Source organism: Glandiceps talaboti, chromosome 12, assembly GCF_964340395.1.
Source record: "Glandiceps talaboti chromosome 12, keGlaTala1.1, whole genome shotgun sequence".
Classification (NCBI taxonomy): domain Eukaryota; kingdom Metazoa; phylum Hemichordata; class Enteropneusta; family Spengelidae; genus Glandiceps; species Glandiceps talaboti.
This window is the reverse complement of record NC_135560.1, coordinates 6,786,097-6,812,597: the sequence shown is the minus strand read 5'-3', so window position 1 is coordinate 6,812,597 and position 26,501 is coordinate 6,786,097. Positions and strand designations below refer to the sequence as shown.

Below are 26,501 nucleotides of genomic sequence, written 5' to 3'. Positions count from 1 at the left end.
TCGGAAGACTTTGTTGCATGAAGCTCAAAATGTATATTCCAGGGATTAGCAGAATTCCTCGATACAGACCAAGTGTCGTATTAAGATTCATGGTATCAACTTTAGGTGAGAAAACAGTTGTCGTGTCTGGCAGAATTAGCGAAAAAAAGTTGGTCCACGACAAAATAATAATCCTATTTGACAAAATGACACTCATGTGAGAACCTCATGAGATTGGACAGTACAATATAGTTAACTTTGGAACGATAAATTGGAAACGAATGCGACGTTTCGATCCGTCTACTACGGACCTTGATCACGTAATTATTTTTAACTGAATTATTCAGCGTTGATGTATCTCTCTGGACTGACGGATTAAGAGATTGAATCAAGTAACGGTAAAATTCTTATATCGAATGTGATACTGCATTACAACGAGCACCTAGAGCTAAGACGTCCACTCGAGGTACCCTTTTCTATACAGAGACACGTGACATATATATATATATATATATATATATATTCAATTTTGGATATTTTGGTCTTATAAAAATAAGGGATGGGTGTTGCTTTTTATTTGTATATTGTACCAAGCATTGTATTTAATATTTGAGGACACTTAAACAAACAAACAAACAAACAAACAAACAAACAAACAAACAAACAAATACCCGCAACAGCATAGCATGTTAATATTTGTCAAAAAATCTAAGGACCGAACTTGACTTTATCCATGCCACAGTCGGAATCACTTCTGACAACATTTATGTGTTGTTATATTTGACAATTTTACCAAATTGAAGCTAATCGCGAAAACAAGAATACGGTCTTTGAGCTCAGTCTGGAAAACCATTTAAAGAATTTATCAGAAACTCAAATTTGTGAGTGCAGCGAAACTGAAAGCTGAGGCAAACACCCTTCTCCATTGTTAGACCGTGAATGAAGTTACCTATGTAGTTATAAAAACTGAATACAGTTGAACACATATAGCAGTTTCAACCATCATTCTCAATTTGTGCTTCTGTTTTTAGATCTTTGACTATCCATCAAATGGATATGTTGTCACCTGCCGTGGTATACATTTTATAACGACCTTCCAACGTTGCAACCCATTAATCAAGCATGAACCGTATATGGACACGCTTCCTCCGTGATTTATGATGAATTAGTTCAAATATCCACCATACTATTCAATTTTAGCTCCATTTCAGAAAGATTATAAAAATATACCTAAAATAAAGCGTGTTTACGTCATTCTCGTAAAACCAAAGCATATTTTTGCGCTGACGTAATGAACTATATAATCAGGAGCATGCATGTGCGTACACGTACACGTTGCCGTAAAAAGGATAGTACCAGTATCAGTGGTTTACGACTCACACCACTGTGTTTTAGTTTACGACAAAGCTTATCATGGAACCATAAAACACACCGGGAGTCAGTAAGATTAAGAACTACGAGTTTTGTATCATAACACTCTCGTTAGTGGCAGCCATATTTGTACCAAATTCTAAGTCGTTTTGTACAAACAGTCTCTGTAATATGCTGCTGATATTAATTCAAACCCCCGAGTCGGAGATTTCTTTTTTTTAATTCATTTTCTCCGCCCACAGCTTAAAACACATTCATTGTTCAAAATATTAACTAAGGTTTTTCTAAATGACTCTTCAGTAGTGACGTCATTTCTTCTCTTTTGGAGCTAATCCCTAAATCAAGAGTTCTCGCTGTCATTTGGGAAATCATAAACCGTCTGCTCTAGTACTAATAAAACGTTTCGTGTGATCATTGACCTGCGCGGTTTCTAGTTTGTAGATTTATTCTTCATGTTGTTCATCTTCCAGTGATTTTTAAGAAGGTTGGTGAGATTTAAGGAGCAATACATAGTTGGATTAGACGGACCAATATGATCTACATTGCATTGATAATAGCAAACTTAAACTTTGTTTCACCTCTGACGATAAACCAAGCAATGATGGTGAAGTTTTATTGATTTAAAAGATTACGAAATAATGTTGATCACAATGAACCTTATTTAATTGAATATTTGGAAATGAGTCACAATACGGAATACAATTGAGTGATTTACTAGTAACCGACACTAGTACAAATTGTTATGTTTAGGAGCCCTTAGTGATTAAAAGGGGATGGGCCGGGGGAAATCAAGCATGGCCAGTGTTGCGTGAAATGTGACCGTCCCCCGATTCCATTCTCTCTAATTGCCTTTCTCTAAACACGACCCCCCCCCCCCAACACCACCGTGAAAATTACATTCCACTTTGTAATAACACGTGGCCTTCTCCCCCCCCCCCTTTATTCTGTCCTTGCTATCTTTATTGTTCATCTTACTTTAATATTTGAACCAGAAACTGACCTTCGGCGAATTCCAGTTGAACTACATGGTGCAACCATAGACTTTGGAGTCCATTCTAAGGTCTATGCCTCAACCCGTCGACTGTAAGTTTTTGACCAAATATCCACAGGTTGTGATTATTATAACAAACTTAGGCGGTACATTTGTTTCCTAGGCAATGAGAATTCATTCGGTGATAAAACCCCAAGTACCAATAATCTCAACAAAAGTACTTTTTAAGACTGCTTCCCATAATACTGGTACCTATAGTATCTTGACAGTAAGAACAGACAGTGCAAGGTGTGGGCGGATTTTATCTATTTTTAAAGTCTATAGTACCGATGGTTTGTGTTTCCCTGGCTCTATTCAAGCGTGGACATAAAGCCCAAGATAAAACTGTACATAAATCCATCTTTATATCGGGCAATATGGTTACAGCCAATTATTTATGTGGCAAAAATAACTTCGCTACAACAAGAGAAATACGATAAATAATCCACAATAATGTTTACCAGTAGCATATCACAGAAAACTCTTGATTAATATCCTTTTTTTACGACTGGACTGTTCTGACTACCATGTTTTTTACTTGCTGTCAAAATCTACGACGACGTGTTATTTATGTTTACGACGGCGAAACGTTATACACAAAATTCCAGTTTTTGTTTGTTGACGCCGTTAAATATATTTAGTTTTTATAACCAGCCGTCTGATTTATGTACACAGAAGAATAGACCAAAATATGTAAATATGTGGTTAGACATTGGAAACATTCACAGGCAGTCTTTGTATTGTCAAAATATAATGTAAGTGAATATATCGACCGAGTTATATAGCTCTGCATAAATCGCCTGATATTTTAAATATCCTTTTACTGGTTTTAGGTTTCCATGGCAAAATAATCTGGAAATAATCGTTGTCATGGTTTTATCAGTGTCGTTCTTGCATTTCTATTGTAATTTTTGTGGATGGCGACTTTATCACTGAATACTTTGACATTAATAAAAATGCCGATGTCACCGATACGTCGAATAGACAGACAAAACCGCAGAAACTAGACAGATAAATTGTGTAGTCTCGTTTGCTGATTTTTTTTGTATGGTGACAGCCACCTTTCAAGTGACATACGTTTAGAACTATATATTACGTCGAACTTTATTGTTAATGCAGTAAAAAAAATACGCTAGTTTTCATGTATCTTTGTGGCTCTGTCTGTCTGTCTGTCTGTCTGTCTGTCTGTCTGTCTGTCTGTCTGTTTGTATCTCGATGTCTACCAGTCTCTCAGCTTTTTATCTTTCTTCCCGTCTCCCGCCTCTGTCTCTCTACGTGTCTCTATACCTCTCTCCCACCCACCCACCCACCCACTCTGTCTGTCTGTCTGTCTGTCTGTCTGTCTTTCTTTCTTTCTTTCTTTGTCTTACTCACTCACTCACTCACTCACTCACTCACTCACTCACTCACTCACTCACTCACTCACTCACTCACCCACCCACCCACCCACTCTGTCTGTCTGTCTGTCTGTCTGTCTGTATGTCTGTCTGTCTGTCTGTCTGTCTGTCTGTCTGTCTGTCTGTCTGTCTGTCTGTCCGTCCGTCTTTCTTTCTTTCTTTCTTTCTTTGTCTTACTCACTCACTCACTCACTCACTCACTCACTCACTCACTCACTCACTCACTCACTCACTCACTCACTCACTCACTCACTCACTCACTCACTCACCCACTCACTCACCCACCCACCCACCCACCCACCCACTCTCACACACACACACACACACACACACACACACACACACACACACACACACACACACACACACTTTCTCTTACTCTCACACAATGTTGTCTAAGTAAACGATGTAAATGTCAACAACCGGGCATGCTGTCCTCGTTCTCGCGAAGACTTAGCAGAAATCTTTAACACTGAAAATGTAACACAATCACATATTTTGAATGTCGATAAGAATAATTAGCTTCTATGATACGACTGTAACTTGTAAGCTATTAGAATCAATGGCCATATTGACAGACTGTCTATTTTATCTGACGTTGGCACGAACATCACACATATCTCCATGACCTCACTTGACCTATTTGAAAGGACTGCATTAATTAGCTCTAACACAATCGCGGTGATTACGTAAATATTGTTCTATTGGCGGGAGAATTATAGACGCACATCTCTCACTATTGACATCAAGGCACCTATCGAGTTGTAACCTCGGTGAAGGGTTATAAGCTACTAAAAGGTGCCGTCTACGTTGACGGGGACAATTGAACGATGAGTAACAAGGTTTCCTACTTTAACAGTCTCAATAGTCCGATTAAATGAAAATCACGCCCTGAACCTCAGACCACTACAACGCAGCGGCAATGTTCACATGTTCACATATAAAGGATACAAGTGCGCAAGGTTAACTCCGGTCATTTTGCCAAAGCCTTATTTTCAAGTGTGAACGAGGATTATACTTGCACAATCCATGGCCAATTATTTAACATTAAAGTGACACACGCTGCTAGAGTTTATAAGTTTTAAGGGGCAACATCAAAAGTTCAATATAATATATCTAACTTAATTGCTTAAGTTAGGTCCCAGACCCCCCCACCCCCCCATCTAACTTAACTGACCTAAAATTGAAAATCGTTTCAGACTCGTACTGTATACTTCCACTTTCAAACAACGTAGCAATATAATACTGAATTATAAATAAAATAGAAAACCATTTTAACTCAGAAAAATACTTTTATTGAAAACCAACAGAACACAACAACACTGAATTTACACGTCAAGTCACATTGATTACTAATACTGGTATGTCTGGTTTCACTTTCTTTTATGAAATGGGAGACATTTCGTGACTGGGTGTAGGCTCATCAGCAACACTTTAATCGGATGATTTTTGTTTAACTGAAAAATACAGGGCCGGTCGGGAAAGTGTAGGAATCGCCTTTGTTAACTCGTTCGACTAAATTGATTGTACAGATAGATTTGATTCATAAAACTTGACAAGATGTTTTGCAAACAGCAGGATACCACTTCCCATTAAAGGCCATTCCAAAGATTAGATCGGATGAAGTAACCATTTTCACTGGAGTAAAGAACTATATGTAGTAACATTGCAATTCAAACTGTAAAACATTTAACTGTCTCTGCAAAACATAGTTTCAACTAGAAATTGTATTTACCAGCTCTCATGCTTTTTAGCCTTCAAGTTGTTTCTGTCGAGTCGTATATATTCGCACGTTTCCGTTGATTTTGACTGTGACATCGCACCACGACAGTGATGAACACGTTGACGCGGCGGCCACGGCTTTCACACACAGGGGCGTGTATTATTGCTTAGATTTCCGTTTTCTTAGGAAAATATCATACGAATCTTGCTGCTACAAATGTATCGATCTATAGTACTACGTATACTATAATACAGGTAGGAATATATATTCAAAAGGTTGTTATATTTAGTCTGTAGACCTGGAAAACAACAATCTATGCAATATTACACGCCCCTGTGCTTTCACATGCACTGGGCAAAAAGTTGAATAGACATGAATCTACGTAAATTTACTGTATCTGCAGATCTCACGTATGCGCTTCGTGTACTGAAGTATACGAACAGTATACTAGACATTAAGTCTGCCGAAATCTACAGTTCCGTAGACTAAGCGTACACTTAAGTCTTTTGTTCCAGCTTCCAGACTTGTTTTGCACACTGTATATTTTACGTATTTGTTACGTATACGTACGTGCCACCATTGTCGAATGTCTACGTCTCTGAGTGTGGAGTTGTTCTCTTTTCACCGTTAGTCTATTGCTGCTAGGCCCTTTCTTCCGATACGAGACGCGTGTCGTATCGGAAGTAAGAGGAATGCCCGAATGTCTCGCAGCTAGACTATGTATTATCACAGACAATTATAAGAAACTGTTTCTTGGTGTTATACGGCCGTGGAAGCGTACCAATCGGCACTACTCGACAATGTTGTGGACGACTTGACAAATCACAGATAGTCTGTGATCAAAATGTAAATACTGTACATGTGATCGCGTCCAACCTATGACAAAACTTACTCAAAACATCCGTTTGCATTTGATATTTTAGTGTTCTGTGATGTGCAAAAAAGGTTTTTATATCCCACACCAAACATCGTTTTCGTTTCATTTTACAATGTTCGATATGTATCATTCAGACGTCTGTGTCATTTTCCTCCACAGCTTTCGGACTTTTGCAAAGAGTTAAATCACCGTCAATGGTTAAAACTATGCCCGGTTAAAAACAAAGTTTTGATTTGCATATACATTGTATAGAACAATGAAATATCAAAAGGCCAGCTGTCAGCTCATTATGGCTTTCATCACTTGATCGCGATATCCTGTACACATTGTGCGACTGATAAAATTTTCCATCATAATGTTAGTTTCGTTGAAAAAAACTTAGATACAAGCAATACACCTTCGCCGAAAAGACGAAAACTTCAACCTGTGACTTCTCATCAGCGTCTCGTATTGATTAATGGATGTGATGGTGAATTAAAACAAATGAAAACTGAACTCGATTAGTTGCTTGACCAACTATTTTTCAGTCTTTTTCTCTACAGTACAATGTATATAAAACTGCTATATATTATTATCATTAACATTGGAGTAAAACGTTCGATCGCCTGCCTCGCGGCCATGCATACTCTGCTGCCGTCCTGGATACATACAACTTGCGGTTAACTTATACATAGAAAAACAGATACAGTGTTGCAGTTTTAAGTGCAGTCTAGTTTAAAGGAAATATGGGGAGACCATGGTAGTATCGGACACCGTTTCTCTCTAGAATTCCCGTGAACTTAGATGGTAAACAGTGATGTCACGTCTGCATATGCTTGAGATTGATTTCATTAAAAAGAAAGTAAAACGGCTCACCGCTGACGGAAAAAAACAGCATGTAAACAAGCAAACGAACAAACAAAAAAGAAACAAACACACACACACACACACACACACACACACACAATACACATACAAACTAACTTACAAAAACCGAATATCTTGCATATGCAAGTTTTGATGGTGCCCTACACAATTGATGACATTGCGTTTTGGGTCATTGAAAGTTTTTTTGTACATTCAGTGACCCCGTGTTTGTCATACAGCAAGCATGTACTATTACAATTCCACATAGTCACTTTATTGCAGTCAGAGTCCCTAGGCCAAACATACAATTACAAACTTACCAAAATATGTTATAGTTCCATTATATTATTTGCTTCTGTCCTGATTTTTAAGGAGTGGTAAATAAAGTCTCTGTAATTCATTTGTTTGATAAGCTGATAACAGTTTACACAACTCAACGATTCCTTGGTTTCGCGAAACAACTCTCTGATTATGATCGTTGCTTTGAAGTTCGAATAGATATTTGAAACGCCAAACAACTTCAAGTGGGATGGGGATTGGGTATTTATTTTGGATTTTAACTTATAAAATAATTTGTATGTATGTATGTATGTATGTATGTATGTATGATGGTGAATCTATATCTGTTTATACTAAACCTACCACAGACCCTCCACCAATATATTTGCAGTATGGTTCAGGCATATCCTAATAAGTGTAAGACTGCATTCCCTATTCCCTATTCACAATTACTTCGTTTACGTCGTATTTGTAGTAGCGATTTGGATTTCAGGGAAAGATCTACTGAATTTTGCACGTACTTTCACCAACGTGGTTATCCAGTGTCGGTTACCAATGCGACTTTACAAAGGGGGTCATTTTTGTCTAGGGAAGCTTGTATCAAATCATATGATCACAAGAGTAATACCAATCGTCCCATATTGGCTCTAACAATACCATCCCTTTTCCACTACAGTTAAGAACATACTATACACGCATTTTAATATCTTACGTTCTAGTAGGTTAACCAATTCATTATTTCGTGAACAGCTTGGCGTCGTGATACCAATCTTAGCGATACGGTGGTCCATACATAGATTGGAAGTTAATGCTGGTTCATTTCCATGCAGTCGTACTCGATGTGGCACATGTTGTTTTTGCACATTTTGGCCTCTGATGATAAACTTCCCCTCGGAAAATTTCTTATTGATGTAAACAGTCCTCCAGCAGTTGGCTAAATGTTGTATTCACTTTACATTATTTCTGTATGTCATTTTTGTATGATTTATATATCTCCGTCTTACCAGACAAATGAATCGTAACTATCCCGTATCTATGCATATTATTACCAACGATCATAATGTATCAAATGTCTACTTCGGGAATTTGTAAGGTTTCAGGTGACAATGATCGATTGATGTTGAAGGAGGAGGAGGAAATCATTTTTCGTTTTGGAACCCTGGATCCCCATAGAATTATTAGATTATTTACATCATTCCCTAATATCTAATTACGCTTATTCTATCTTTCAAGCGTGCTCTAAAGGGAACTTCTTTTTGGTGCGCATACTTTTAAATATTTTTGTCGTACCCTACCGTTGATAAATACTCGCGTGGTGTCGTTCTTTTCCACGTATAGTCGGGTTGTTACCTGCTGTATATCGTGCCTTGATAAAGAATTTTGATTCGAAACGTCGGATTGTAATTTTTTATTCGGACTGTATAACTGTGGGTGTATGTGTGTGTGTATGTATGTATGTATGTATGTATGTATGTATGTATGTATGTGTGTGTATCTGACTTTGTGCTTGTGTATCCAGAAAAAACTCACGTGACAGTAAATACATCTGTTACCAAATGTAACGTCATGTAATGAAACATTTTGAGCGAGTTTTCAATTCTCAGAACTTTCGCTGAAAGGTTTTGATTTTCTATGAAAATGTATTTATTTATTTATTTATTTTTTAAATGAGTAGAAATGTATACCTCTGTCTCTTATAAAACCAGGTCTAGGTTCCCTTGATGTGAAGTTATCATTACACACAGTAACAAACAAATCCCGTCTAAGTGGATAATTTGTTACCTGTCGTGGTAAGGGGTCGTGTGGAGGCGGGACAGTTTTTCGGCGATGTATGTCGTCGCTGCTTCGTCTGGAATCCACGGACTACTTGGATACCCTTCTCGCAAACTTCCCTATCCTAGGTGACTCTCGCAGGTTGTTCCCTCTTAAATTCAGATCAACAAGCTTACCTAGATCTAACATAGCGATGTCGGTAATCTGACCAACTTTTTGTTGGATAGATTCAGCGAAACACGGCATCGGTTGCCGTATATCTCGGTGGATATGTCGGATATTTTGTTTCCAAACACGTTTACTTCGGTCGCTAAGGTTGCGGACTTGTGTGTGTGTGTGTGTGTGTGTGTGTGTGTGTGTATGTATGTATGTATGTATGTATGTATGTATAGAGGGAAACGGTACGGGATAGACTGCACGCAAATGTGAAAAAGAAACAGAGAATTAGAAAAAGATGCAGCCCAGTTTTACGTACGGTTTTCGAGTACGAACAAAGTTAACATTGTCATTGGCCGTTACCAGATACAGCAAAAGAGACCAGAAATAGATCGTTTGCTTTAGCAGTTATTGAAATAACTTTTATTCATTTCAAAAAGCCTAGAATTTGCTTCAAAGCTATGTCGGATGTTTCAAAACCGAGAGTTGCAGGCACAAGTAAATGAAGTAATGTCTGTCTAAGCTATAATAAGTGTAAACGCTTAAATTGGGCTGTGTGCTTATCATCCAAGTCGTAAGAAATTGGTTGACGTGTGCGTTTGTCAAGTACATAGTCGTAACGACCTAACAAATGGAAAAAAAGATATCTTTATTTCAGGAACTTCTGTTTAGGTGTTGGTAAATAATAAAATCATGTTTTCTTAGCATTCATGTGGTTGTTTTCGTACATCACTCCTTGGCCAGGGGGTTACTTGGCCATATGGTTATTTTTTGAACAACATGCAAAAAAGAATGTATAAATCCTAAACAGAAACATGACAAGGTGAACAATTAAAGATGTTATGGTCAAGTGCAGACTCAGTATAATAACAAAGTCACGTATTAAGCTTCAAAGTCACTTTTCATTCTATTCACCCCCTTCACATAATGGTATAGTCCCCATAATGCAATTCGTATCGTACCGCGTCATTTCAAATACTGGTGCATTTTCCAAGTTGTGTTGTGCCTGGCCTGTTTTACCTCAAGTTTGAGCAGATTTCACGGAGAAACAACCAGCCACTTCTATGACCACGATTATGAACCATAACTGGATACTATTTGGGCCTCACTCAAACCTCATGGGACAGAATATCGACCCGCGACCTGCCATGATCGCTTTGTGTGGCTGGTCAGATCTGACTCTTGACCGAGCGAGCCAGCCATCGACCATCGTGAGGTTCTACTTGCAGTGAATATGGACTGTGCATAATGGTTGTATCAATGCTTGTCTGACCACATAAGCTATAAGGGAATGAGGACTGTTGGAATTTGGAATGCAAGAGTTACCTCTTTGGATTTTCGGCGATTTTTGAAGTAAGTACATGTATTTTATGCAAATTATGTTTTTAATTAGGCTTGGAGCAGACCATTTTCAATGGGGGTGTAACCTGGTGAATGGTATGCAGACAAGATAATGTACACATTTTTATCACACAAAAACCTTTTGATACAAAATCTTTGATATAGGCAAAACATTACAAGAATTTTACAACAACACTAAGACTGAACATTCAAAAGAAGAGTTATTTTGGAAACAACACAAAATAAATCTATGGACTCACAAAACTTACTTGAAATGCAACATTTTCAAGTACATGTAGAGAGAGATACAAATACGTATTGAAATGCTCATTTGAATATACATCCAAATCTGTTAGGGGAACAGCTGATTGTCAGCACCAGATCTGATCCAGTGTTCTCCCCAGAGGGTTTTCGTGTACATGTATTGGGCCCGATATCCTTTAATTTTCGTCAATACGTGATCAGATGTCCCAATATGCAATCAGATTCAATTGTTTAGAGTTCGGTAAATTGCATGTTGACATTCAAACTGATTAAAATCCGATGTAGATGTTGGCTAATCATTCATTGCTATTTCTTCATTATTTTGCCTGGGTTGACCTCCGTGGTACATGTTTACATTTTTATTCTGATCGCCTCCTTTACATATACATCTGAACTGGCACCCATGCCCACACCGTTCTAGCTAGCCCGTGCTGGTAGCCAATCAAAAGTGACCTTACATTAGGATCGAATGAAACTACAAACGGACACGGTCACTACAAAATCACTTTCTCCGCGTGCACAAGCACAGGCAGCTGACAACGTTCTAAATGTTTCAACTGTAAACAAATTCAGTGATTGTATTAGTATATTTAAATGTAATTTGATGGTACATGTACCTCTATACATATCGTCTGAATACATTCGAACATAGCTTTATCATGTAAACGCATACATACTGTGATACATGTTACTAGGATGAACACATACTCTGTAATTGTTATAGAAGCTTGTGAGACAGAACATCTGGGGGACATAGTTTATAGTGTACACATACAAAGCAACAAAAAATTTCACGATAAGGACATTTTATAAATTATTTCTTAGATTTCCCCATTTCTGAGTTCATATAGCACAACTGTGGCAAATATTTCTATGAATCGTACAATATTTCATGACTACTTTATGTTCAAGGAGAAGAGTACTACAGAGAACGTGTACATGTTCGCTGAGATGAACATGAACACTACCTGGGAAACGTGTTCGAATGTAACTAACATGTACATGTAGATAAGACGAAATGCATCTAAACAAGAATTCTTTCATTACTGTACATATACGGTAATACAGTCACTGAATTGTTTACAGTTCAAATACTTTGTACGTTGTCAGTTGCCCATGTGCACAAGTAATGCCATGTTGTTTGTTGATATTCAATGCATGTGCCCGTGACTATGTCCATAGTACTTCAGTAAGATGCAACCTGATTGGCTGTGTGGTTCACTTAGCAGAATGGCGTGGGCATGGGCGCCAGTGCAGATGTAGAGGAGGCGATCAGAATAAAAATGTATACATGTACTGCGAAGGTCAAACCAGGCAAAATAACGAAGGTAAAATAACAATGAACGATTAGCTGACATCTACATCAGATTTTAATCAGATTGGTTGACGTCCATCTGTCACTCTGTCAGCTGACGCCTTTGTTGTTTTCAATGTATATTTGCAACATTTGTATTGATCCTTCAAACATAAACGGCAAGTAAAACTAAAGAGGTAGTGACAGTTTACAAGTACTTTCCAACTGAATGAAGAAAAATATTGAAAAATAACATTATTTACCAGTGCCAGTAATATCAAAGAAACATTGCGGACAGTTTTGGCTAATATTTTGAACACTGCAGAACCAGTCACAGAGACATACATTTGTACGTTGTAACATAGAACGACCACAGTTATAATATATTCCACATTTTTTTGTTCTAAATGGCTTTTGAGTGCATAGTGTAATCTCAAATAGATGATATGGTGATGGTCTGCTTACTCTTCCAAACAGTTTTACTCATATACATACATTTTGTACATGCACATCATGTATAAACAGGATCAAAAAATATATTCTTAATACATAACTACAATGTACAATACATTTCAGCTGAACAATTTACTTGCAAAGGATGTTTAGTGAAGTAAAATGTAAATTGTAAGTGATGTTGCATCACTTTTATCATTTTATTGCAAAACCAATGTTTATTTTTTCTTCTGATGAATACATCATCTGACTCAATATTGATGTTTACATTTGATGATAAAATTGTCTTGATGCAACTAATCAAGAGATCTCCACTCCGATTCAGGATCACGTTATTGTGAAAAACCTAACATATCATATGGTATTATATACAAATGTACCTTACCATTCAGTGTTTGACAAGTGAGTTACAGTGCTAAATAAAGTACATTGTAAGCTCAGATTGCATGGGGTAAATAAAGAATCTAAAAGTAAAGAGCCAGGTTGATAAACTTAAAGTATTCTACAATGAATACTTTGCAGAACTTTATAAATGTTACTAAGCAAAGTTACTATAGTATACACTAACTAATGTGTACTTTGAATATTACTGACAATGTTATTCTTTTTTATTTTTCAGTCAGTGCTGAGCAAGCATCTGGGATGAGAAGTCTGGGAAGAAGAATGAGGTTTTTGACTGGAAATGGTATTTGTAGATGACCAGATTTGTGACAAGGACAGGAGCAATGAATAACAGGGCTTGTTTTAAATGAGCACCAAGGTTTAGAGAACAGCATGTTGAGGATTACTGATGGCGAATAGCACTGAACACCAGAAAATGAGAAAGAGTTGGTTGCTCTCATCAGTATAACCAAATGAACCAACAAGAAATTGCCACATCTACCTTCTCAAAGAACTCTACTAAACTCTACTGAAGTAGAGTGTGTATGTAGCAACTATTAGTATTGGTACACAGATAAGATATGATGTGAAAGACATTAAGATGTAATGAGTACTAAAATACAAGTTGCGAAGAAATTCTAGAGAGTACCATGTACAAGGATGTCTACCCAGCATTCCCAGTGTTCATTGTGGCAAGTTTGAGTAATTGTCACTAAGGTACTAAGAATTAGTAGATTTCTACTTCCAAAAATCGAAAATATGTATTCCTATAGCGAGCGTTTCGGGATGAATGTGAGTTGACGGACCAATATGGAAAATTTCATTGATCGATTCCACTGTTTGTGAGGAGTTAGCCAAAAAATTGTTCTACCGTGGGGTTGATGAGCCCAATACACATTGCTACACATTAGCATATCCTATACAAGCTGCCACATGCAACACTTAAAGCCAGCCAGCTGACACTATTAATTTTTTATCTGATTCTTACGTTATGGTATGCTATACATGTACATTTATTCGTATTGGGATCGTTTGTGTGTTTTATAACAAGACATCCCCATGGTAGAATTTTTTTTTTGTTAACTCCTCTCACAAATTGTGGAATTGATCAATGAAATTTTCCATGTTCGTCTGTTAACTCATTCTTCCCAGAACCCTCACTACATGAATATGTATTTTCGATTTTGGGAATCAAAAATCAACATTCTTACCTTGGCGAGTATGACTCAAACTTGTTGCCACATTGAATACACAATGGACACTTGGCACACAATACTTCCGTGTTTGTAGTTATGTAGATTTTATCTGCAACTATGCATGTGGTACTATGTAGAATTTCCTCGCAACTTGTATTTTGTACCCATTACTATATCAATCAGGCTCTTAACTAATATTTGGTACAAATCTACCTAACCCTGGAAATGCCAGTCTCTGTTACACAGCATTACAATAGTAATTGCACAATTTATAGCACAAGGGTGTTTACAAATGAAAAGAAACATTACAAAAAAAAAGGTCTAACAGCTAAATTTTACATGTGCCGTAAATAACATACTTTTCAATGTCAATAAATCACCAACATGGGTAGTCGAACTGTGTAAAGAGATTTAACATGAAAGTTTCTTTCTACCCATTCAGAAATATCAATATCCTTAGTGGAGTTGTAACAGCTTCAATTTTTCCCCATATTTTCTTTGTAAATATTCTGAAGGGCATTCAATTCACGAAAGTGCTTTCTTCTTCCACCTAACATCACTGATTGCTGTCCCACTGAAAACAGACATACATTAAAACATCTCTAATAGTTCTAGTTTGATGTTTTTACAAAACTCTGTACATGTGTGTTTATCCTGAAATGTAAAGATAATGTCTGAGCATACAAATCAGAGAGAGTTGTCGGCTATTCAGAATACTGTGTGTTACCATGTCTCTTTGTGCACATGTAACCAACTCTGTCAATGTTGTAATTGTAAAGTAACTTTTACTGTAAGTCAACAATGGATTTTACAGTTACAGACTCTCACTAATGCAACATTACATTGGAAAGAAGTGTATGACATGAATGTTTGGTTGTTATCAATTTGACAACCAATAGTCTGTTGCCAACCCTCATTCTGCATATTTCACCAACTGTATTTGCTTGTGTACACAGATTTGGTTTGAATATTTTATATATACATGTAATACATAGAGATTATTTTGATACCTGGACATAATTTATCATTTGACATTATTATTACATAATAGAAACGTATATCTGACTGTCCAGTATTATTTTTGCAGACTTTTATGATCTTCAGGTGTACATTCTAGGGACTATCATGATTGCAGGTTTGTGGTATCTTTACTTTACCACATGCTATAGAAAATGTATTTAGTTGTGTCAATGTTGCTTTGTCTAGGATGTTGTCATGGTAGTATATAGTTGTATATTTTTTGTCAACAACAGAATATACCAATTTAATGTTGGAGAGAATCATGAAATAGTTTAGTTGATACAAAATAGCATGGTATATTTATTTGATTACTAAGAAATGTAAGTAAAGAGGGAATCTCTGTTATCAAGTTTGTATGCATAATTAACTAGCTAAATCATCTCTGCACTGCAACCTGATCAGTTTTTAGTGAGTAATATGTTTTGTCAAAAACAGGTCCTCAGTTACAATGTACATACTGCTAACAAAGTAGATCTGGTGTACATTTACATACATATATTATATCAAACCGATACAAAAATGATATTTTACATGATTTTTTTTTTACTTTCCTAAAACATTTGTGAAATATTAGTTATTGTAAACAATTTGGCTTTTGTGTGCATGTTGCACCATTATACCAGTTGTGTAGATTCCCATTGTGAAATATTAGTTATTGTAAATAATTTGGCTTTTGTGTGCATGTTGCCCCATTATACCAGTTGTGTAGATTCCCATTTTTATCTACATAATTATAGCCTGGAGTGTTTACATGTAAAATGTAATTGTATTTTGTACAGTGATATTTATCAACAATGTGTCCTCAGCTAGCTACACACTGTACCACCTATATGTTGGAAAGAACAATTTCTATCTACTGACATTACTTGTACAGTTTGGGTTATTCTTCTATGGAATTTAGTGGGTCAAAGACACATTGAATCCATCTTGGTTCATTTAAAGAACATAAAAAGTGTAAAAACATAGTACCGGTACGTAATATATGGAATATGATGTTACTCCTGTAAAAGAAATGTCAAATTTACTGTTCGAATAAAGTTTCCTGTTTGTTATTTTAGAAGTGATTGCAGTGTTAATTAAATTTCCTCTTCCCATATTTGTAAAAATTAAATGTTACATTGTTGTTGTTTATTTATTTGTTTGTTTGTTGTTGTTGTTGTTAGCTTTTCCTTCTTGCTAGCAAAGGTTTATCTGTTTTTGTATATGTGCATTTGCCAGTATCCACCATCATAAAGTACTGGAGAACTGAAAGAATCATAATTACAGTTAATTTGAAGATTAGATGTGAATACGATGAAAAGATGGTGATGTTACCAGCAAAATACAGAAAGATCTTTATTGAATAAGCAGGTTTATAAGCCAATAACCAGGCGCAACCTGTATCCCTAGAAAGCTACCCTATAGCTAGGGCCGGTACCCCGTGGGCGTGCCGTGCTGGGATCGGCCGTGCTCGAATTCTTGTGACCTTTGACCACAACACTGACCTTTGGAGTTGACCTTTTATGCAAATCTTGAACGTTAGCAGGCCTATAACGTGGGGGTACAATGCTGGATATACGTACTACGTATACTCCGTGTACGTTAGTCTGACGAAGATCTACGTTCTATCGGCGATAGTATACGCACTGACACACTTCCTGTCGGCGTTAATATACCGACAACGTACACTAAGCGTACTGGGATGTTCCGTCTATGGTAATATACGCTACGTAGATTTACTGCACACATGTGATCTGCGTTTGTGTATATTCAAGTACATCTCTGTACATGTTAAATCTACGAGTGCGTCGGCACACATATACGCTCAGTAGATCAACTTTTTTGCCCAGTGATGCATGTTCCAACTATCATCTACAAACATCTATAAATCTGTTTGAAATTGCTAAACTATTGCTGAATAATTATTTCAGGCGATCGAACTTTTGATTTTCAGGAAGGATTGAATCAACATCAGTCGAACGATCAACTTGTTGCGAGTGTAGAAATAAACATTCGCAATACCACGCTATCTACGACAATTTAGTCCAAGTTGAGAGGTCACATCAAACATGACATCTCATCGGTAATTTCCGGATTTACATTCGTATTAGTTTCACGTTATAACTTATGGCCTAACTTAGAACCTTCGCTTAGGTGGATTTTGGCAACGTCTTCTCCACATAGTCTATTGAAATCAATTATCGTGAATGTCCTTTAAAATTTACCACTACGATTGCACGATCGTCTCTGATCACGTACCCACTGTGACTTCGTTAACTTTCAAACATATTTTTTAACGTATTTCAAAATAGATTGTTTCGACTCGACCTCCTGGGACATGAACTCGGCTAATGACCGTCGATCATTTTTGTATTTGGCATGCCACAACTTCGTTGCGCTTTATTGTACACCGGCCCGGGATTTGCCCTGTTGTTCTTTGATATTTAACTCCCAAATCTTGTTCGCTAGTTTCTGAAAGTCGTTCGAAGGGCATTTATAAATTGTGTGAGGAGAACATATATGGACCAGAAAATTGTACGGACGAACCCTTCGTGTCTCGACGACGCCAACTGATGACATGTGCGTACGCACACTCTGGATACCCACCTCGTTCCCAAATACCTATTTTGCAGCAAATTTGAAAGCTGAACCGCGTACCGCTGATAAATCGAACCGACTGTACGCAGTTTTTTAGGTAAAATTTTTAGTACTAAATTTGCCAAGTATGGCGTTAAATCGTTTTTGACGGTTGAGAAATTATTTTGGCCAAAACCCCCCCACCCCCAAACTAAAGCAATTAAGTTTTTTTGTAAACATCGATCTTTTGACGTCGCCCCTAACACGGGTAATATTGACTAAAAACATGATAAAACCCGTCTTAATAGGTCTTGATAGCATCGCCTTCTGGCATTATTAGTACATTCATAGTTGATGGCATGATTGAGGTTTCCTCCGTCGACTTTCTAGTATAATAGTAAATAGTGTCCTAGACTGTTTCCTGTGTTTTACTCTTTCACTATATGCCTAAATATCAAGTCTGAATCTAGCAAAAAGCAAATGGTTGTTATGTTCTGTAATGGAGTATTAAAAGTATATTACCAGTACTTCTGAATATGCAGCAACAAATTAGTAACCACTCCGCCCCACCCCCAAACCCCACCCCTCAAAACGGAATAAACTTCGCTCATGCCATGCCACTCTAAATGCTCTTATCACCATTCGATGGAAAATCCAGGGTTTGAAAATTAAGGTATCGTTAGGGATACAGTCAACTTCGTCTATCAGATTCTAACATATAATACCATCTCGCATCCCGCCCTATCAGCCATCACTCTACAAGACCGGCCAATGTGGCGGAAAGACACGACGTATTTATGAAGGTCTAGATTTCGTCTTACACCTTTCAAATACATCATACACTTTGTATATAGAACCCGATTCAGAAAGCAGGTCACAGGCACAGGCCGTGACAGGTGTGTAGCAGATTCAATAATTCACACAGACAACTGTTACAATATACTAGGGAATACTGCTGGGATGATGCACACTTGGGGATTCACTATTGTAGGTAATGGGAGTCTGGAGATTCTCTCTCAGACTTACAATTTGTTAAAGTACATCATTTAACCAGCCTCGGTAGGATAGAGTAGACAGAAATGTGAATATGTTTTATGATTATCGTAAAATAATATAAAAGACAAAACTAGTACATTAATTATTGCTTATTACCACAAAAAATAGCAAGAGTTTTCTTAATTTATTTTTATTTCCATTGAAGTATACCGCCGGCTTTGATGTTATCACAATGAGAGGTCGTAATTTCATTAATTTATATAGACTATACATACAGTGTACATGATATATGTAGTCATTATTTCTGCTACCCTTTGTTAGGAGATCTATATACAGCCTCTCCCTTATACACGTACATAGTAGGATACTCAGATATATATATATATATATATATATATATATATATATATATATATATACATACATACATACATACATACATACATACATACGTACGTACGTATATACAGACAGACAGACAGACAGACAGACAGGCAGGCAGGCAGGCAGACAGACAGACAGACAGACAGACAGACAGACAGACATACAGGCAGACAGACGGACAGACAGAGACAGACAGACAGACAGACAGACAGACAGACAGACAGACAGACAGACAGACAGACAGACAGACAGACAGACAGACATACAGACAGACAGACAGACAGACAGACAGAATCCCGCAATTCATTAAGTTGGTACCAATCGGATGACCACATGAATTATAACATTGAATATAATGATCAAATCCCATTGGCGGAAATAAGTTTTGATAGACACGATTGAACAAAAACTCTCCCTGACGATTGAACAAAAACTCTCCCTGACTGTAACAATCTTAACTGGAAAGTGTTTAAGTCAATACAGATTTTCGACGAGGACATCACAGCTATATCGGCGTCAAGTTCATTGTCAATACAAGTCTTAGTTGGTAATTATACAGTCCTTCTTGGTTGAGTTTTCGTAAAAACTATAACAACTTGATTTGCAGGTTATTGAATATTATGTTAATTATGCGTAAGCTGGGCGAGAAAATTTACAGAATTTACCAAAGATCTGAATACGACAGTTAAATTTAAAAGAAAATAGATGTGAACCAATGAGCGTGGTAGGTCAAAGGTCGCAATTCTCCACGCTCTGTAGATGATGACACTAATTGAACATAACATATACATATATATGCCATAATCCATCTCTATTCATCAAATCAGTTGGCCAGCTAAGTTAATCACGATGACTATCACTTGGTGAAAGTAGGCCAATTATTACAAGTTAATGCATTTATAGGTAAATATGTATGACGATAGTGGATCCTGAATCAACATCCACCCTATCCTTTATGCATTATTCTCAACTTTGACGTAACTTCGCACTCTCTTTGCAATCGTAGATAATTGTCTATTTGTATCATGGCTGGTTATTCTGAACACGATTATGTACATCATGAGCAGCTTCTTGTGTTTCTTTTGGATTACAAGAAAGCGAGGGTTAACGAGATGAGTAAGTTTGATCATACCACCGACTGATTCAACATTTCCTGCGGTGAAAAGTATAAATTTGTACTACACTTGTTTCAATAATGGGAACTATTTCCATCGACTGTCAATGTCATGTCACGTCACTCGTACTTTTCTGTCGACGATTGTCTGGTCTACAGTCAATCCGACCTACATTTTATAGAACGCAAAAAAAGTTCAGTGACAAAAGGTTGGTATAAATCAATCGGAAGTGATGTTCACCCTATAAACGAGGCTCTGGCATTTTGTCAACGCCAGGGACAACTTGCCGGATACTGTATTGGTCAATGTGCAGCCTCCCACTCAATAGTCTCGATTACCCAGCCTCTTACCGTCGAGGGCTACACCCCCCAGCTGGGGGAGGGGTGAAGTCTTCAACGGCAAGAGGCTGGGTAGCCGAAACTACCATTCAAGCGACAAATATGCAGCTTCCGGTACTGTTGTGTTCTGGGTATATTATGCTATAGCCAATAACCAAGATGGCGCCACTTACGACATTGCTTACAAATCACTGAAGAATATGCGTGTTTAGAGTCTACATTTTTGATAGGTTTAGTCGAGTTCTTGACAGGTTAGCTTTAGTATTTGACAGTATAAAGAAGAACATATAACGGTGGATGAATAAAATATAGGATTGCTTACTCAAGAGTCTGAAGAGTATTGAATACTTTTCAGAATCTGACTATTTTATGACTTTTGTAAATCATTGATGACAAATCTGGTTTAATGCACTCGTGTAGATTCGTTACATTTAGCAGTAGTTATACATATATGACACACTTTCTGGTCTGTGCAACTGAATAATCCGCGAATCAATGAATTGAAGAACAAGGGATTCAACCCATTGGAAAATAAAAATAAAAATTTGAAAATAAACGTTTAAACTTTTCGGAGAACATAGACTCGAGATTTGAACTTGAAGAAATAAAACAGATGTCAAAAAATGTTGTAGCGGCTCAGACATTTTTATAGATGATACACATGGTATCATGCATCTAACTGTCCTCAGATAAATGGTTATACTCGATTTGTGTGATTACCTTGGAAAGTCACACAAATGCCACTCTTGCATGTCAGATAGACCACTTCCAATTTCGCTTCTGCCGAACATTATCTTCCATTGTCGCAAAAAAGGTCTACTGTTTTGCGACAATGTATTCTACTCGCTATGACATGCTGCTAAGTACATATCCCATCAGTCATTTCACCTGAAAATAATGTAATTCTAATCATGTTTTTCTTTTATACTACAAAAATCGAGTCATTGATTCATCCATACATGATTTTACATACTACACTCGAATGCAAAATTGAAATCACTATGGGTCACTATTCCATACCATGTGATAGAATCTAAGCCAATCACTGATCGACTGCTATTATAAAAACGATGTGTTATATAATACATTCTAATGCATGCTTCGTTATACAGAATAATGTCTCAAGGTTTTTCATACGTAACTAATGTGTCTACAAATTGATATCCCTAGGCCTTTTCAACTATGTCAAAACAATTGATATTATCGATACAGTAGCACACAGATAAGGAAAATATAACTCGCGGCAATTCGCATTGTGTTTGAAAATAAGAAAATTGCCAACCGCAATTAGACTAATCCATGTTACTTCATATATGCCAACATTGTGGATTGAATGAAAAGAAATGCATTCACAATATTCCAGTATCTGACATTTTGTATTTTTTACCATGTGCATGAGAAAAAGGGTTTAAAAGTTTAAAAGCTTTTTATCTACACCGAGGTTGGATTCATTCATGGATAGGGAATAAACAGTTTGGATTTGCATTGAAAATGCATGGATTATTAACTACAATCAGCAAGTTTGAGGCATGAAATGGAATTCTCCTGCAATGGCAACTGGGAATTGACGAGGGGGATGAGAGAGTGTGTTTGGCCTAGACTCTATTAAATGAATTAAATTACTAGTTTCTGTAGATGAGCTTATTCTTTTCTATTTTTATACCACCCATTCATTTTTTTAACGATTCACAGTGCGAATTGAACTGTAGTGACATCACTCAACCACCGAACATATGCATTACGATAAAACTCGTGAAAAACAGACTTCAGTGCATGTGGGAGGCTAGACTTGTGACGTATTAAAAGTTGCAATCTAGAATTGAACCCCATTTTTGGTTACAGCCGTATATTCAAAGAATCGAGTATTTACGACCATAGATATTCGAGGAGAAGACATACATAAGTGTCACCTAGTAGCAAACTGAAACTCTCATAGCGTTTACTGGGGAAAACTTATCTGTACTTTCAAGTTAACATAATTTTTACTTTTCTGCACCATCGCTTCGTCGCAAACGCCACAGTCGCCCTGTTCTCTTATAGTTGTAAACTTGCAAACTAGATTAGGATATATTATCGCTTGTATCGAGGGAAGCATATGGCTGAAAGGAGCACCACTGAGTGTTGAGGTTCAAAAGAGATGTGATGAAAATCTCACAGCAAAAATAATGGAACTACGTGCCTTGTGATCAGTGTACCCCGTTTGCCTGCAAACCTCGGACGAGTGATCTCCTGTTTTCCGGCATGTGATCTAAATTGATGTATGACATTTTCCTGACTTGATTTAGTGATTGATAGTCGTGTTACAAATCTAGGTACGATCCAATGCCGTAAACTAGGAATACGTAGCCGAGCTCTACAAGTAAAACAATTTAATTTACGGTTGTACAAACATCAATACTCTCATTCCATCCCAACCCCCAAACCCAACGTCGACAGTCCAGCACTCCCCAATTCCCACCCACTCCCACCCCTATTCTGACACTAAAACAAACAATAACTCGATTTTGAATGAAACACCATCTTTTTTTCCTTAGGTCAGAGCAAGCTGTTGAAGAAAATAAGTCAAAGACACTTTTATTCCATGACGTCATCGTTATTGAAATGTTCAAGCCATTCAAGACTGCGTCACCAACAACCTCTTTGACATCAGTCGTATCTTAATCACAATATTCAATTTGTGGTAATTTAAAGTTATTTTCGGTAATTTAATTCGAGTTTAATTTGCACTAACAAACAGTTTAATTTAAACTTAATTTCTATACTCCACATCGAGTTTGTACTAACAAAGTGCTTCAAATACTCCACATAACTAACACGGTACAGAACTTTTGACACAAACATTAATTATTTCGAATTTGCTAGAATAGAAAAAAAATCTGATTAAAATTGTACTTGAACAATATATAATCCAGATTCTGTACAATTTTCGTTCTCATTTGATTCAGCACCCTGTAAATATCCCATGTGAATTGCAGTTTCTAGTCACCCTCAAATCAAATTAACCAAGTCAATACATCTACCATGTTAAATCTTAGTTTCTTGTAGCAGTTTCCTGAACCCCCTATTATAAAGCTTTTAGGGACCAATTCCCTGAAAAATCGAAATCCATAAAATATATTTAAACCTTTCCATGCGGAATCTTGTTCCTTGTCATTTTGAAATAATAAAAAGAAAAATTTGGGTTCACAATCTTGTTTTCAAATAATCGTCATTTTCTCATACAGTTAACACAGTATCTGGCGGCCATATTGGATTCTAAAATGTTGCTCTTTTTTTTAAATACCGTGGTGACCCAAAGTGGATTAAAGTTTATTTGAACAAAGTAATAGCAGCATTTTAAGATTTTTATTTCTGGAACGCATACTACGGTAATATATTTCCCCAATCAAAATCTACTGGTGAACTTTTAGAAATGCTAAACGGCTGCTACGATAATTTCGATCAAATGTGAGAGGGTATAGATTATACGTGCATGTAACACATTCTTGTCATGCTCACCCTATATGTACATTATATAATCTGAGTTACTATAATTTGATAGGTTCAACGTCACCCACGTCCGATTGAACCAGAAAAATCGATCATGTGAGTCGAAAGCACGGCGACGAAAGAATAATGAAATCGTCAGAGATTCATCAACTCTGCCTCTAACGTGTGAATTGAAACATTAAAGATAGATGAATATCTCATGGAATATTATCCATTTTATAAATATGCACATCGATAAACCGTTCGTAGTTTCATATCAATTTACTTTTTAACGTGATTTTTTATATAAATCGTTAAATTTTATCACTAAAATGTTTGAATAACTTAAATATAATTCAAGTTTTGAGTTTCTTCTTAGGCTCATATATCGGGTAAATAATATACTGTGATAATATGAGATTTTTCTACGCAGATTAACTTCCAGTCAATTGAAGGTATTACTTGGGTTGTATATTTGTGGTAGAATTGTTCGATCGAGTATTTCATCATCATCATCATCATCATCATCATCACCATCATCATCATCATCATCATCATCATCATCATCATCATCATCATCATCATCACCACCACCACCACCACCACCATCACCATCATCATCATCATCATCATCATCATCATCATCATCATCATCATCATCATGTTCACATTAATTACACAAGTCTTGCATTTTATACATGTTTTGAATATTTCACAGATGTATGACTGAAACCTAACGAAAGCACACAAATTACCCTTACTGTATAAAGTTAGTTATACGTAAATGTTCCCCTAGAAGTCCCGACCTTTGAACTACGTATGGCTGCGTGATGAAACGTTCTCACGAGAATAGATCCAAGGCATCATTTTGATTAAGGAGGCTACGGCTGACCTACCATCGCCTCGAGCAAGTAACATTTTCATTTCAAACACTCGTGTTCTGTTCACCTTATAACAATTATACCGTTTTCCAGTAACCTTCTTGCTGAAATACATTCGGTTAATTGTAAATTACAACAAGTTCTTCTGAAATGCTTCAACAAAAGACTATTTTGAAAACTATAACAACCTTCTATCATTACCACCTTTCCAACTTCATTCATTCATTCATTCATTCATTCATTCATTCATTCATTCATTCATTTCTTGATAATAAAGATGTCCTGTAGAAAAGCCCAAACCATTTCGCCTCGTCAATAACGCTGTCTCGTGGATTTCGTTCATAGCGTTATATAAATCTTTGGTCATATTTCTTTAGTACGTATAGCATGCAGTCTGTATTTCCTGCTGAACTAGTCTCTAGCGAACAATATAGAAATCAATATCAACATAAAGGATTCTATCCATACGCATAGTAGCCGATATGCTATGAGAAAATCATGAGGCGGGCACTATTGTGTTTTGTGACACGGTTCAATTTCGGATTACCACGCTTTCCTTACAGACGAGTGTAGTAATATATAAGAACCCCCTATGAATGGAAGTGTAGACACGACATGTATTTATATATACATTAGATGGCATTATTCCAACTCATTATTGTAGGTAGGAAAATAAAACTTATTACTATCTAATATATATTTTACTGTTGGTCGTAATAAAATCCGATGAATGGTATTAATACGACAAGAAAAGTCACAAAACTCTTTCAACACTATTCTATCGAACGGGAATTAATACTTCAATAAAAAAATAAACATTTCAAATATGAATGACGTTTTTAGTTGAAGGTAAGAGTTTCCCTCGGTGTCGTCTACACTCGGTGGCACAGGTCTATATTTGAGATTACAAGCCTCTCAGTTTGAAACCGTCTGGCGATGCGCACGCATCCACGCACAGCGTTATTTCACAATATTAACGACTGTGCAGATGAGCTCGAGCTGTGAAGGGGTCAATTGCAATCTAAAATAAGTGCTACTAGCGTTATTGTTCAGAAGAGGTTTTCAAGAGAGTTGCACTGAGAAAGGTGTAATTGAATACGTGTGAACACGTATACATCTCAGTGTATCAGATCTTTCTTGTCAATGCAGCCTCGCATGTCTATCAATAATGGACACAACACATAACCATGGTAATCAGCATTTTACTACAACATGGTAGCCAGGGAGAAGAGACGTATTTGTCAAAATAGAATTATCCGTGATGCATCACAGAAATGAAATAAAGTTAATCGAGTTTTAAATATTCATACTGTTGGCGTATTATTTATCTAATTAAAACTATCTTGACAGTCGAGTCTGGGAATTTATAGAAATTGCGAACAA

General features: G+C 36.8%; 1 protein-coding gene across 1 annotated transcript in view; it reads right to left on the bottom strand.

The window, feature by feature from the left end:
• The window catches only part of LOC144443559 (TWiK family of potassium channels protein 18-like), an 83,340-nt gene that overhangs the window by 2,939 nt on the left and 53,900 nt on the right, over window positions 1-26,501 (bottom strand). The gene's annotated exons all lie outside the window — the stretch shown is intronic.